This window comes from Onychomys torridus, chromosome 15 (assembly GCF_903995425.1).
Source record: "Onychomys torridus chromosome 15, mOncTor1.1, whole genome shotgun sequence".
Taxonomy (NCBI): Eukaryota; Metazoa; Chordata; class Mammalia; order Rodentia; family Cricetidae; genus Onychomys; species Onychomys torridus.
The window spans coordinates 67,307,642-67,324,728 of record NC_050457.1 but is presented as its reverse complement, the minus strand read 5'-3'; positions in this window follow the sequence as shown (position 1 = coordinate 67,324,728).

Sequence of the window (17,087 nt, the reverse complement as noted above, 5' to 3'; positions counted from 1 at the left end):
TATGGTGTCCTCTTCTGGCCTACAGGGATACATGCAGGCAGAACACTGTATACATAATAAATAAATCTTAAAAAAAGAATTAAGAGAATACAGTAAACTAGACAGAGGTCCATGGTATTAGAAAAGGAAGCTTTAAAAGGGGGGATGTGAGCCAGACAGTGGTGGCACATGCCTTTAATTCTAGCACTCGGGAGGCAGAGCCAGGTGGATCTCTGTGAGTTCGAGGCCAGCCTGGGCTACAGAGTGAGTTTCAGGTAAAGCACCAAAACTACACAGAGAAACCCTGTCTCAAAAAACAAACAAAAGTGGGGGGGATGTGGAGTGTAATAAGTCATATGTAACATGATTGTGGATGATGGAATATTGGGTACTAAATGTTACAGTGAGGAGAGGAAAGGATGGTAGTGAAAGCAATTAGGTGGGCCAGGCTAGACTAAACATTGATTTCACTAAAGGATGCTATGGAAAAGATGCATCACTGTTTTTCCTATATGCATGTAAAAACTTGGGATAAACATATTTACTTTCATTATTTAAAATTATCAATAAATATTTAAGTCAACAGTAATACGAAAAATAAGGATGAATTACGATCACCTGCAAACAGTGCTAAATCCATTATGTGGCTTCAGATAAGGTTGTCTTCCGGCAAATAGCTTTTCTTCCATGACATGGCTTCAGTCTTCTACAGCAAAGTCAGTGTAGCTGCACTGAAAGCAAGGAGAGCTGTGGGCTTACTGATGTCTTCCCTCAGCAGAATAATCAGTTTAAATGAATGACAGTGTGAGAACAGCAGTGGTTTACTAAACTGGAAGAAATGTATATTGTTTTAATCATCCTAGCTGTGAGGGCTTGATATACATCAACAGAAAATTACTGCACACTCTTAAAGCACAGAATGGAAGGCAATTATCTTGCCCTTAGAACTAAGTATATATTCAATAAAAAGAAAGGCCTTTAATTGTGACTCATAGAGAAGTGGTGTTTCTTAGGTTGGAGAAATCTATGCCAATAAAAAGTGGTCACAAAAGAATGAGTATTGTGCATGCAGAACCCATAAATTTTGCACTTTGAATAGGGCTTCAGATGCCCATGTGATAAAGGTATAAAATAGGTCTTGTTACACATTCTGATGAAGGTGTCCAGAAATAATTTTGCAAGCTTTCGTCCCACAGAAAGCACAGCGGAAGTTCTATTAAATCACTCCTTTTACAAAAGAAAACAAAATAAAACATTACAAGCTTAAAGCAAAGACTAAAGAATGTGAACACTATCATTTTAAGCCATGGAATATGATCTTTAATTGATGTTATGAATAGAACTTTTAAAAAACTATAAATATTACTCAGGATTTAGTTATGAATAGCTAGGTTTACTTTTAATGGGCTGTAATGTTTTTTTTCATTAATTAGTATGAATTACTGAGTAAATAAGTATAGATTATTTGTTTTTTTAACTTATAGAAAAAAATAAGTATAGTAAAACTCAATGATATCAACAAAATTATAAGCCAATGACTATTAGTTTATGAGTCATTTGGAGAAATGCTATGGTCACTGACTGGTTTGCATTGTGAATGAGTCTGCATGCAGCCAAACGATAAGCTAAGCCACTGTGGTTGTCTTGTTTACATATTTGATTCTAACCATAAAGACTGAAATGCTTCCTACAGAATATTATTCACATTCCTGCAAGCTATGTCTGCCTCTTTAGAAAAGCTAGCCACTTGTATGACACATTAGTACTTCATATATCACTACATCTGTGCTCTGTGGTAGGATATGGGTCAAAACATCATCGCTGGTTAAAGCCCTTGATAAATTAGTGTTTCCACATGATGGTAAGAAAATATGCTATATTTTAAAAATTTGAGTCTCAAAAATATGATTGATGGAAAAAAGTAATTCACTTGTACTATAACATTCAGTATCCAAGGAAGGTTCAATTGACCATAGGCTATTACTTAACCAGTACATTGAGGAATGATGAGCAGATCAAAGAAGAAATCAAGAAAGTTTTAAAATTCTGTAATTAAATGAAAGTAAAGAAAATTAAAGCATGCGACATATTAAAAATAGTCTTCAGAGGGAAATTTATGGCACTAAATTAAAATTATTAAAAATTCATAAAGAGCACAAATAAATGAGTTAATGATGCTACTTACAATTTAAAAAAAGCAACAAGAAAAATTTAATAGACCCAGAAAAAATATAAAGATCAGCTCAGAAAGCAAAAGAAACTATACAAAGAATCAACTGATCTAAGCATTTGTTCTGTGAAAAGACAGACATGATCAACAACAAACAAAAATGAAGAAAGAAAACTTAAGAGAATCATAAATGACTAGGAAAACATTACAATGGTCAACAGTAAGTTCAGAATATCATAAGGGAATACTTTACAAACTTACACTCCATGAAGTTAGAAAATCTAAAAGAGATGCATGAATTTCTATATTAGTGAACCACTGAGGTTACTCCAATAAGATATAAACAACTGAAACAAACCCATAATAGATAAAAAGTTTGAAAGAGTAGTAAAAATCCCAAGCCCAGTTGCATTCAGGGCACATTTCTACCAGAATTTTAAAGAAGAACTGCAACAAATCCTTCTTAAATTGTTAAAAAAGAAAGACAGACAGACAGACAGACAGAGAACACTTCTGAACTCCTTCTACAAGCCAGTATGACACTAATTCTAAAACCATGTGAGGACATAACAAAAACCCACAGGCCGCTATTCCTAATGAAAATAGATGGAAAATCTTTAGTGAAATATGTACAATTCAAATACAGAAATATATTTAAAAATTACCCACAACATTCAAATTGGTTTATTTCAGAGATAGAGAAGGATGCAAGGTAATAAATGTACTAAATGTACTCAAAGACATAAACCACGTGGTTATCTCAATAGATTCAGAAATGGCCTTTGAAAAAAATCCAACACAACTTCATAATAAAACTCCTGTAAAGAAGAATGGAGGCAGCATACCTCAACATACTGAAGACAAACCCAGTCTGCATTATTTTAAATGGAGAAAAAAAACAAAACACTCTGACCATTATTTTTACTCCATTTCAATACAGTGCTTGAAGCCCTAGCTGGAGCAGTAAAGCAGAAGAAGGAAATTAATTTTATATAATTAGGAAAAGGAAAGGACAAAGTATACCTTATGGCAGATTAAAAAATTCTTGCATTGAAAGTTGTGCTATAATTTTAGGTAGAACAATACGACTTATAATTAATGTTGCAAACAGAGCTTTAAGGAAATCATAAATATTTCTCCGACTTTTGATAGAACTGTGTATTCATTAGGTTTACTTTCCCTGGGCTCTACTATGACATACATAAAAAAGAATTCCACTAGAAAACTTTGAGAAATTATCAAGACTGTCAGCAATCTGAAAGTCTTAAAAGACTCAGGAAACTCAGTAGCCTACCTACTTACACCAAGAAGCATGATGAGAAAGTTCAGGGAAATGCTGCCTTTCAAGTTGCCTAAAGAAAACTATCAGGAATAAAACTAACCAAGGATGTGAAATACCTCCACAATGAAAATCTCAGTCTTTTAACAAAGAGACTGAGGAAGACACTAGAAGATGGGATGACTGCCCGCACCCAAGGACTGGTAGAAATCATATGAAAGTGAACATTCTACTGAAAGATATTTAGAGCCTCAAAGCATTTTTCATTTTTTTTATTTTTTTATTTTTTGTGGAGGAAAGGGTTTATTTATTTGGCTTACATTTCCATAGCACTGCTTATTATCAAAGGAATTCAGGGCAGGAACTCAAACAGGGCAGGAACCTGTAGGTAGGAGCTAAAGCCATGCAGGACTGCTGCTTACTGGCTTCCTCCTCATGGCTTGCTCTGCCTGCTTTCTTTTTTCTTTTTTTTTATAATTTTTTTCTTTATTATTATGTGTTTTAAATTTTATACATCAGCCATGGGTTCCCCTGTACTCCCCACTTCCGCTCCCAACCCCACCTTACCCCCAACCCCTCCCCTCCATTCCCACGTCCTCCAGGATCAAAGCACCCCTGGGGATTCATTTAAACCTGGTGGATTCAGTACAGGCAGGTCCTGTCACCTCCTTCCAGACTGAGCAAAGTGTCCCTGTATGAGCCCAAGGTTTCAAACAGCCAGCTCATGCACTAAGGACAGATCCTGGTCCCACAGACTGGGTGCCTCCCAAACAGATCAAGCTATTCAATTGTCTCACTTATCCAGAGGGCCTGATCCAGCTGGGGGCTCCACAGCCTTTGGTTTATAATTCATGTGCTTCCATTCGTTTGGCTATTTGTCCCTGTGCTTTTTGCAGTCTTGGATTCAACAATTCACACTCTTGCAGACCCTCCTCTTTCTCGACAGTTGGACACCTGGAGCTCCATCTGGGGCCTGGCTGAGGATCTCTGCATCCACTTCCATAGTTATTGGATGAGAGTTCCAAGATGACTCTTAGGGTATTTAGTCATCTGATCACCAGACTAGGTCAGATCCGGCTTTCTCTCGACCATTGCCAGCAGACTACAGAGGATATATCATTGTGGATTTCTGGGGACCTCTCGAGCACTCTGCCTATTCCTGTTCTCATGTGGTCTTCATTTATCATGGTCTGTTATTCCTCATTCTCCCTTTCTGTTCTTGATCCAGCTGAGATCTCCTGCTCCCATAAGCTTTCTTTCTCTCAAATCTTGCCCTTCATTACTCCCACTGTTGTCCAGGTTATTCATGTAGATCTCATCCATTTCTCTGTCATTGGGTGATCCTTGGGTCTTTCCTAGGGTCCCGTTTTCTAGGTAGCCTCCCTGGAGTTGTGTAGCAGTCTAGTCATCTCTGTTTTACATCTAGTATCCTCCTATGAGTGAGTACATACCGTGTTTGTCCGTCTGAGTCTGGGTTACCTCACTCAGGATGATTTTTTCTAGATCCATCCATTTGCCTGCAAACCTCATGATGTCATTGTTTTTCTCTGCTGAGTAGTACTCCATTGTGTATAGGTACCATATTTTCTTTATCCATTCTTCAGTTGAAGGGCAGCTAGGTTGTTTCCAGGTTCTGGCTATTACAAACAAAGCTGATACGAACATAGCTGAGCAAATGCCCTTGTGGTATGATTGAGCATTCCTTGGGTATATGCCCAAGAGTGCTATAACTGGGTCTTGGGGGAGATGGATTCCCAATTTTCTAAGGAAGTGCCATATTGATTTCCAAAGTGGCTGTACAAGCTTGCATTCCCATCAGCAGTGGAGGAGAGTTCCCCTTGCTCCACATCCTCTCTAGCATAAGCTGTCTTCTGTGCTTTTGATCTTAGCCATTCTGACAGGTGTAAGGTGGTATCTCAGAGTCATTTTGATTTGCATTTCCTGGATAATTAGAGATGTTGTGCAATTCCTTAAATGTCTTTCAGCCATTTGAACTTCCTCTGTGGAGAATTCTCTGTTTAGTTCTATAGCCCATTTCTTAATTGGACTGTTGGCCATTTTGATGTTTAGTTTCGTGAGTTCTTTATATATTCTGGATATCAGCCCTCTGTCAGATGTGGGGTTGGTGAAGACCTTTTCCCATTCTGTAGGCTGTTGCTTGTCTTGTTGACATGTCCTTTGCTCTACTAAAGTTTCTCAGTTTCAGCAGGTCCCATTGATTGATTGTTTCTCTCAGTGTCTGTGCTACTGGTGTTATATTTTGGAAGTGATCTCCGGTGCCAATGAGTTCAAGAGTACTTCCTACTGTCTCTTCTGTCAGGTTCAGAGTAGCTGGATTTATGTTGAGGTCTTTGATCCACTTAGACTTAAGTTTTGTGCACGGTGACAGATATGGATCTATTTGCAGCCTTCTACACATTGACATCCAGTTATGCCAGCACCATTTGTTGAAGATGCTTTCTTTTTTCCATTGTACATTTTTGGCTTCTTTGTTAAAAATTATATGTTGATAGGTGTGCGGGTTAATGTCAGGGTCTTCAATTCGATTCCATTGGTCCACATGTTGGTTTTTAGGCCAGTACCAAGCTGTTTTTATTACAGTAGCTCTATATTAGAGCTTGAGGTCAGGGATTGTGATGCCTCCAGAGTTTGCATGTATCTGGATAATAAGCATCTCCATTCCATCCAACTTCCCCAAAGATTTACCCTTATACTGCTCCCTCTTAATTTCATGTTCTCTTTGTTTTTTTGTTTTTTTTTAACCCACACCTTTGTATACAAAGAGTTATTTTATGTTTCTGAAAACATAATTCATTGAAGCCTTTCTGAAACAGGCTATTTCTATTTACAATGAAAAAAGATACAGAGACTTAGGATATTTTGTTTCCTTAATGTCAAAATAATTAAAGTTATTAATTTATTTTAAGGAGTTCTGGTCCACCTATGATATTGTGAACCAATTAGCATGCTTCTCAGTACATCTTATATTTACTATCCTTGCTTTATCAAACATGAATGAAATAGGATTTAAAGATCACAGAATATTAAGGAGGGAGAAATCCAATACATTCAGGGCTTGGCTATTGCATATGCCAACTCAGCAACAGAAAGCAAACACCAGAGATGAGAAGACAAATAAATCAAAGGGTTCATAGATTGGTCTTCAACTAAGCCTAATACTGTTCTCAGTAATTTCTAAGTCTTGATCCAAATCATCTGTTTGCCAATTTTCTTGTGTGAACTTAGAAACAAGATAATATCACAAGATCTTTGGAAAGCCCAAGATCAATTATAATGCCTTGTTTGAAAGGCAAGGCCAGTGACATTGTTGATAATGGTGGTGTTTGCAACAGGGTGGTTTATACAGGCATTTTTTTTTTTATTTGCTGATGTACGCTTTATTTTTTGTTTCAAAGTTAACCAGACATGAGCTCTTTGTTGTCCCCTGGGATGTGAAACTTCTCCTAACAGATGAATCTCGTTTGAAGCAATAACACAGCTGATTCTTAATGTCAATTCTTTGTCACTTGTGCAGTATAACTATTAAATACTTTTTATATGTGCAGGGAGGATATGATAGAGTTTTAAAATTTTTTTTCTAGCATTTTGATGTGTGCCCTGTGCACAAACATCTAATTTACTATTTGACAAATCAAAAAAATCTTCATGTTTTTAACATTATATTCTCCCCTGTAGTATCCACTTTAATAAGTTCATCTTTCAGATATTGGAAATAATGTTTTTTTTTCCTAAAAGCATGCACTGTGATAAATTTTATCTTGAATTCATAGCAATGAACAAATGTTTCTTTTTCTGTTATGTGGAATAAAATATTTAAAAATGAATTATTGTTAAAGTCCCTATTAGATTGTCAAACCTGAGTCTATAATAACTATTTTTACATCATTGAATAATACCACAACTAAAATTAAACGTAATTTCTAGTGCTTTGCTCTTATGATTTGTAGGTTAATTAAATTTAATTAATATTAAATTAAAACAAATATCCAAATATTTTGCCAGTATTGTCTAATAGCATCATTGTATTAAACATTAGGCATACATGATTTGGAACTATTGGATGTATGTACCACAACATGGTCACACTGCACCATAACCCCAACAATTAGACACAGAGGAAGGAGGTTTACCACAGATTTAAGGTCCCCATAGTCAGTTACAGGACAGACAGGAGTACATAGGGCAACAGTGTCTCACAAACGAAAGCAAACCATGCAAACCTGTACCACATACAGGTCAGCTGTCACGGGAAACACATTTCCAGAGTTACATAATGCATAAAATTGACACTAATATGTCTTGACAAATACTAAGTGCTGTGGGATATCTTTCTCTGTGCTGTGAATATGTGTTGCTGCCATTGGCTAATAAATAAAGCTGTTTTGGCATATGGCAAGGCAGTTTAGAGGCAGGTGTAAAATCCAAGCAGAGATACAGAGGGAAGAAAAGAGAGTAGGGAGAGATGCCTAGCCACTGTCCAAAAAGCAGCAAGATGCCAGAGGACTTGTAATGCCACAGCATAGGAGAAGATGGGAGATTGAGAGGAGAGCAGGTGTGGACTACAGTCAGGATATAAAATAAATAAATAAATAGATAAACAAAAAGTGCAGTTTTAGATGAGGCATGCAAAGATGAAAATTCAGAAGAAGAGGTGATGGTAGGAGACAGAGCAAAGCAAACTCTCTACTTTCTTTTCTATAACTCGAATGTGAGTGAGTTATTCCCTTCTCTGGCACATTGAGCTCTCTTTCTATCTCAGAGGCCAATTTCCTGTCCCTGGTGATGAGGAAGAGAGAAAATCTTCTCAATTTTATGGGGAAATTGAGGCATGGATGGTCTGGAAGGTTGGCCTTTGATAGTGTAAATGAAGACAAATGATTCGAGAAAACAGTTTTCTGGAACAACTATGTAACTTCACACAAATTATTGTCTCAAAATTCATTCTTCATGACTTTTGTGTACTTTTCCATTGGCTGGATTTTTTTGCAAAGATAAGGATCTAACTTATGGCATTTTGTGTGAAAGAAAAATGTTCTACTATTGAACTACAATTTAATCCCATTCTTTAAATATGTTTAAGTCTCATCCCCACACAGGCTGACCTAACTTTTTAAGTCAAGTCATTAAATGCTAATCATTAATTTTCTTGGTTGTCAAGTCAAGAAAAAACAAAAAGAAAATAAAAACAAATCTAGAAGCTAGGGTTCATCAAAAAGAAAATATTATCAGAAAATCCAAAGAGACACAAAAAAATGTATTTTCACCGGGAGTATCTCCCATGAAGGTGGCTTTCAAGACGTGTTTAATTCCTAGCTTTTCAATAGAAAATCACTACATTTTTACAAACATCTTTATTTACAGGAAATTTATGATTTAATCATTATAGTAGCATATTGATAGTACACTACAGACCAAAACAGACATGGTTTGGGAAATTAAATAATACAGAACTTGAGAGAAAGTTTGGAATTTTGTATTTTAGATAGTATATGTTACAATGTTGCAAAGTAACTCAAGAAACAAATATTAAGAAGGAAACATGGAAGCAAGATTAAACTGGACATCTTCTCTAACAGGAAACTTAATTTCTCAAAACAATATTGAAAAGATGAAAATGTTTAAAATATATAAAAATACATACATACACAAATATGCACAGATAATGTGTCAAACTAGGGAAATTGATCCCACATTTTGAAACAGTTCCCTAGATACTGCTGATTGGAGTTCACCAGGAATATGAATCCTAAATTAAGGTTTCAAGAGATAGTTAACAGCTGATAATCGATGCAATTTTAATTCTCAGCGTGAATAATAGTACCAGCTGCATGGTGTCTTGATGTCACTGGAGATTATAAATGGCTTATCATATTTTTATGAACAGGTAAATCAAATTAGCTCCAGGAAAAAGGGTTATTTTTATCTTATTATATTTTTAGCAGGAAGGAAAGAGCCTAGGTTAAGGAATCACTGTACATGAACTTGAGTGGGTAGGGAGGTCCAGAGAGAGACTGAGCGAGGGGAAATGCAATCAAAACATATTGTATAAGTCAATTTAAACTAAGAATGAAGAAGTAGAACATTATAAGTCATCTAGAATCTTCCATCATACTGCCTCCCTGTCATTATCCCCCTAAAACAATTTGATATAGCTTCTATCACTACAGGCTAGGCTTTTGTTGTTTGCTAACTTTTGTTTTTGATCTTTTTAATGTCTGTTCCTTCACCCAATTATCTGGCTGAATATTATTCTGTGATGTAGCAGGAATCTTAACAGGTCTTATTAATAAAATCAAACCTGAGCTGGGTATTGGGACGAATGCTGGAAGATCAGAAAGACAGAACAAGCCACAGCTTCCTCACCTTGCCAGTTCCTCAGCTGGTCTTGTTTCCTCAGACTGCAAGCTTCTGAGTCCTCAACCAGAATGGCTCTCAGCTGAACTGTGCTGCTCCAAAGCCTAAATGCTTAACCAGCCAAATGCTGCTAGTTTCTGGTCTTCATGCTTTATATAATCTTTCTCTTTCTGTCCCAACTACCTGGGATTAAAGGCATGTGTCACCATGCCTGGCTGTTTCCAATGTGGCCTTGAATTTACAGAGATATGCCTGGCTCTGCCTTCCAAGTGCTGGGATTAAAGGCGTGCACCACCACCGCCCAGCTTCTGCTATGGCTTCCTCTGACCCATTTTCTAGCCACCATTTTTGGCTCCGTATCTAGTGGCTGTTCTGTTCTCTGACCCCAGATAAATTTATTAGGGTGCACAATATTTTGGGGAACACAATACCACCACAGTACCATGTTTTGGTGTACAATTAGAAAGCTTTTATTTTAAAAAGTATAATTGTTGACTACCCAAGGGAGACGTTACTCTCTATGAGGAGGGGATAGGGATGAGATGGAGGTAGGTAGGGGGAGCGTGAGAAGAGGATAGAGGGGTAACAGGGGTTGGTATATAAAAAGGAAGAAAACATTTTTAATAAAAAATTATATATATATATATATATATAAAGTGTCATCATAACTGGGACATGAAATAACCTTTTGCTTATTAATTCTTATTTTTCACAGATATGGATTACATGTCATTGTTTCTGTAACTATTCTGTTTCATGGCGGTGATGAGAAGTCATAATTTTATTTATCTGTTAAAGATTCAGAATTCTGACATAGTATTCAAAGGGCCCAAACCCAGGGGTCAACAGGTTGGATTCTTTTATGACGATCTTGAGGTGAATTGCTTCATGATTATTCAGGCAAAAGTCTGACTCAGTTTAGGGGAATGTGAGTGCTTAGTGAGTGCCAATCCCAACCCTCAACCTCTTCTTCCATGTAGTCTGCATCTGGTGTCTTAACTCACACTTTGCTAGATTTGGGTTTTGGGGAACTCTTGTCATTACCTTATCTCAGGCCAGTGTGCCACGCCTACGACTGTGTCGCCCGCGTGACAAATGCCTTGGATGAGGTAGTTACATGGGAAAGGGGGGCTCTCGGCCCTCGGGTCTATGCCCCCGGCGACACCTCATCAATCTGCCTGAATCAAGGTGCCAGGCTACACAGAACCACACAGATCTGCTTGCAGAGGCTGGCTGGCACTCTGCCTTCTTCTCTTTGCAGGGGTAATTATTGCTGTTTCCTTGTGTATTGATTCCAGGAGGTTAACTCTTAATGTTCCTGATGTGCCCCATAAAGAGAATAATGATTCCTCAAAAGTGGCTTCAATACCTCCACCTATGATTCAAGCTCTTAGGCAAACAGTTCAAGAGGGTCCTAAAAGTTTGGGGGAATTCATGAATGATTTAGAGCAAAAAGAACTTATGATTCAGAAGGACAAAGAATCTAGTGAAGAGAGGATGAAAGTAAAGGTACAGACAGGCACTCATAGGCAATTCACACGCGCAGCCGACAGCAGCTGTGAGGAACCAGGTACAGGAATTAGCCATTCCTACAAGAATTATCCAGGGACAAATAGAGTTTCTCATCAAGGGTCGATGGTGGCAACCCCCTAAATTTAATCCTAGATATAATAATTATATTTAGAGCCATTACCTTTTACGGGAGCTTATGACGTACATGGGAACCGATGGGTGAATCATAATGGTATGAAAACAGAATGGCATAAGTTACAGTTCATGAAAAGATTAGCTAGGTACCAACCCCCCTGGTGCCTTCTTACCCACAGGCAAAGGTTAAAATATTTTCACACAAATGAAACCATGGTTAGAACAATGATGGAAAGGGTTTAATTTTGATACAAAACAAAGGTGTAGAAGGAAAACTACAGCTAGGGCCTTAATGTTCTCTGTCCAGATGAGGAACCACAAAAGAAAAAGTAAAGGCTATACTCATGAGATCTGTTAATCATTCTGAGAAAATTGTGTGACTATATTGTTGATTCTATGTCTGTCACCCTACTGGCCGATTGCTGTTTCCTCAAATGACTGTATAAAATTCACTGCTTGGTCTGAGTAAAATTGCAGCAGCTTCACAACATACTCTCTTGTCTGTGGCTGTCTGTCACTCGCCGAATCCCACTTATCCTGAGTACCTTCACCCCGTTCTCCCTCGGTCTGGTAGTCCAGCTGAGATCCAGTCCGTGGCACCAGTGATCAAGAACAGTCTAGTTCAGAGTCAGCTGACTAGTACTATAATTTGTATGGAAAGCCCCTTTATAACAATGCCAAGATTAATGTTTGATTGAATTATAGTGAGCCACTGTTTTGTGTGTGTGTGTGTGTGTGTGTGTGTGTGTGTGTGTGGCATTGCTTAGAATTTTTTCCTATCAATTGTCTGCTTTAAAAGTAATCAAAAATCATTAATCCATTTCATAATAACAAAGTACAAGACAACTTTCATATGTCACAGTAAGGGGATATATAGGTCATAATGTTCAGTCTTAAATAGCAAAAATTCCAGATTGAAGAGCACATGTCAACATCATTTATAAAAACTGCTATAAAGAAAACTTCTGTAAGAAACAAATAGAAAAGTTAAATTGTAAATGTAAATTAAAACACATTTAGAAATTCCTTGAATGTCACACTAATGGACTATAAGAAAACAAGGGAGGTCAGTCTAGCCATCAGATGTCTATGCATTGTGTGCACACAAGCATGTGTTCCAAAGAGTTATGACAACTCTGCATAACATAGACTAGAGAAGAGGCTTAAAGGTGGGAATCTGAAATCAAAATGAAAAGCTATGCAAATATTGCATTAATATAATACCACAAAGTCAAATGTCCAAATTAAAGCATCTCATTGTTTTATCTATGAATGCTGTAAATACAACAGAGATTAAAAAGAAATCCAATTTATTCTTTTATTGAAGATTTTAATATGGACTTAATTTGGCTTCTTTATCTGCTGTTGTCCTTTCTCTTGTTAATGTTTACTGTGCATATTTATAACTTTTATACTTTAATCCTTGTTTTATTTATTTATTTGTTTATTTATTATTTGCATACTTATGTCAATGGCATCAAGTTTGGAGAGATAATTTAGGTATTTCCACAACTTTGTCCTTTCATAGTTTGATATCAAAATTGATTCAAATACCGATGGAGTTGATTTAATTCACTATGATTGAAGCAAGTAGAAGAATGTCATGGAGTGAACTGTCATATATATATATATATATATATATATATATATATATATATATATATATTTAATAGGTTATATATACTTTATTACGTATTTCATGATCATGGGGAGACAAACAGCACAAACTAGAGAAATGGTAGCAGTGGAGAAGCCCATGTTCAGTGGGTACCTGTCTCCACTTCCTATAAGGAAGGAGCTTTGTATGACAAGAATTGTGTGTTAGAAATTATTTAATGTACACTTGCCTGATACCGCTCCAAATGCATTACTGATAGCATCAGACACCTTCCACAGAAGAAATACACCAACAAATAGCAGAGGCCACTGATGATGCACCATAGATGATTTGTAGAGCTTCATGTAGCCTCAGTTAGTAGGAACCTGGGAGGGCTTTTGTTTGTTTGTATTTTAACAAAATGTTTAATAAATATCTATATATCTATATCTATATCTATATCTATCTATCTATACAGTTGGTCTTTTATAATTTCTTACATGTTATTTAAACTATCCTAATGATTTTTAATTTAATCCATTATCTTAACTTTTATTATATAGGCCATAAAAGATTCCAAAGACACTTTGTAATTCTAATATAAAGTGACAAAAATATGTAGAAAGTTACAATAGAACTTTGTTGTTATTATTAACACATCAAAAAAGGAAAATTTTCAAAAGGCTCATTAAATATACTTAAATAGTAGTGTTATACTGTTCATTCAATAAACAATTGTAGGGCAATACTCTTCTAGAAACGTTCATTTTGTTTCCACTAATGCCTGTCTGAAAAGTGTGATTCCATCAAGACTACTTGCTCTTTTTTTATTCCAAACACACCTCACTACTTGGCAGTGGTACTTCAAATTAACACTCTTACAGAGGGTTTCTTCTGCGTCTCACTTCATGATAGCCCCCTTTTCCAAGTACAAGTTTTCAACCCGTGATTCTGTAGTCCTTTTCTCACCACCTGACCATCGTCCTACCATGATCTAGCATATAATATCTGCCTGAAACAGGGATGAACATGAACGTAATCAGGTCTCTGTGATATTGTCAGAGATGATTGTGTCTCCATGTTCAATAGAGTTAAAGCTGCTTCCAACATTCAGGAAAAAGTTTCTCATGTGACATAGAGTTGTGATTTTCTAGGCATCACTCACCTCTCTCCATTCCATTGTGATTAGCTTTCCAGCCACATAGTCCTTCATGGATTTGGTTGATACCGAGCATCTCAGATAGGAGAATTTAGCTGTCATCATGCATTAAACTTCGTACTTTTCGTCTATGGACTGTCTCATGTCTTCTAACAAGTTTCTGATGTCTAACTTTTTCTCCTTTCTTTATAGGAATCTCTTTTCTAACACAAAACTGATTTTTGCTGGGGGCTAGCCCTGGTGGTTGACAGGTTCCAGAGAGGAGGCAAGAAGTAGGCAAAGGAAGAAATGAGCCAGACCATGGTGGTGGCAACAGTCTTACAGCTTGACTTATTAGCTATAGTGATATTTTATTTGCACTGAAATGTGATTTTATTTGTATATTAATAAAGTTGCCTTGGAGTCAGAGCAAGCCATAGCAGAAGCTGGGCAGTGGTGGTGCATGCCTTTAATCCCAGCACTTGGGAGGCAGAGCCAGGCAGGATCTCTGCGTGTTCAAAGATACAGCCAGCATGGAGACACACACCTTTAATCTCAATACCAACCATAGAAGACCTGGAGGTCTGTACATACAGGCAGTGACAAGGAGGTCATATGGCTGGGATTACAACCAATGAGAAGGCAGAACAGAAAGTCTATATAAAAGACAGGACACAGGAAGTAGCCCTTTTGCTGAGAGAAAAGACAGAGCAGCAGTGAAGGGCAAGGTTTTCAGCTCTCAACTATTACTCTGACCTCTTGGTTATTAACTCTGTATTTGGCTCTGTGTTTCTTATTTAACAAGACAGTTACATCTACAATTAGCAGTCAGAGTGCTTCTTTACTTATACAGAATTCAGTAAGCAGGGATAGATTCATGTTGTTCCAAAACATAGATCATATCATTTTTGTTTTCGGACATGTTTCATTTCCTCTTGCATATCTATTAGTAATCATTGATACACCATGACAAAACAATTATCTTTTATAATCATTTTCCCTCAAGTTTAGTCACCATTGGTATAGAGTTATCTTTCATAATAATTTCTATTAATCAACCCCATAACCCAATTTTTAAGTATCTAGAGGAATATGACACCCCATTCTCAGGCTTCCAGCTTTTGTGGCTTCTAAATGTGGATGCTAGACAGAAAAAAAATCTGCAAACCAGTCTGGATAGATTGCCATCTCTCAAGCAGTGAATTATTAACTCTTAATAGTCAGAGTTCCAATTGTCAATAGGCCCAAGAAAAACCCTCAGGCAAAAGTTGCTGCAGTTATTATCCCGTTTCTGGTATAATACAATGTTTATATTTTATATTTTTATAGAATTTGTTTATATGTCTAATCCTGGAATTCTTTTTTTCCTTGGCCATATGATACCACAGTGGCTCTGCATGAGCTAACCTTTCTGCAGTCCTGACATTTCATTCTTTTATCATCTTCCCACACCATTATTTGTCCATCAATATAAGTCCCTATGTAGGGCAGAGGTAATTTCAGACAATCTAACGTTGTTGCTATATATGCCACATAATTGCTAGAGTGTACTAAAGGAAGAGACTTGTAATCTAATCTGCAGCCAACTCCTCTAGCCCACTGAATCTTGTTTTTTTCTTTTCTTTCTTTCTTTTTTTTTTTTTTTTTTTTTTTTTTTTTTTTTTTCAAGACAGGGTTGTTTTTTGTTGTTGTTGCTGTTTTTTTTTTTTTGTTTTTTTTTTTTTTTTTTTTTTTTTTTTTTCTGTGTAGTTTTGGTTCCTGTCCTGGATCTTGCTCTGTAGACCAGGTGGGCCTCAAACTCACAGAGATCTGCCCAGCTCTGCCTCCTGAGTGCTGGGATTAAAGGCATGTCCCACTGCCGCCTGGCCTCTTGTTGACCTTAAGCTTACTTTGTTTTGATTATCTTGTTCCTGAATAAGTACAGGGGCTGATGTTTCAAGAACATCTCATAGCCCCATAAAGAGATTTCTGGTGTTTTTACATGTGTCACAACCTCCAAGGCATAAGGAAGACCTTCAGGTGGATAAGGATATTTCCCTAAAAGTGGGAGAGGTATTATGTTTAGGACTTTCCTGTGGAAGCTTAGAAGCAGTTCTCCTGGAAGAAGGCATAAATAATTCAGAAGAAATTTTCCATCAACCCAGTATCCCCAAGTTGTACAAATATTAAATGCCCGCAACCATGCAGCATGTGGAGATCAAAACCAAAAGTGGCACAGCAGCCATCATGTAGCTCAACTTTGCTGCATCTTTATCAAGCAGCTGTGCTGGCTTTATGACTTTGGCATTTCCCATCAGATACGGCTGCATCAGATTTTTTTTTTCTATTTTCTTTTCAATTTCACCATCCTTAAGTGTATTGTCCTTTGTCATAGCATCCTATGACCTATCCTTTTCACAGGTTATGCAAACTCTTGGTATACTCAGAATTATTTATGGATGGGATTTTTAAATTCTAACTGACACATTTTGTGATGCTTTCTGCAAACTCCAGAAAAGTATTTATAATGGATATATACGAATTTAGATTTACAACAGGAAACAAACTTCAATCTAAAGTGCCTTATCTCAAACTCTTACTTCCTACTGTGATTATAGTTTTAGATAAGGGCCACAACATTTGTTTGGTTTTTAAGCAGTCCAGTGATGAACATATTCTGAAATAATGCTTGCGTTTCTTTGATGCACCATTGCATTCATCAAGTACCTTCTATTCCTGATGCTTATGCTTGGAAAAGTTCCTTGTTTCTCAATTACTTATACTGCTTTTATTCAAATAGCGCTATTTATTCCCATCCTTGAATATGGTGTATTTATTATCATATACAATAGATGGTATTACTCCCCTTCTCTTTTTTATTTAGTCTCATACGTCAACTAATGGAATTGTGCCACCCACATGT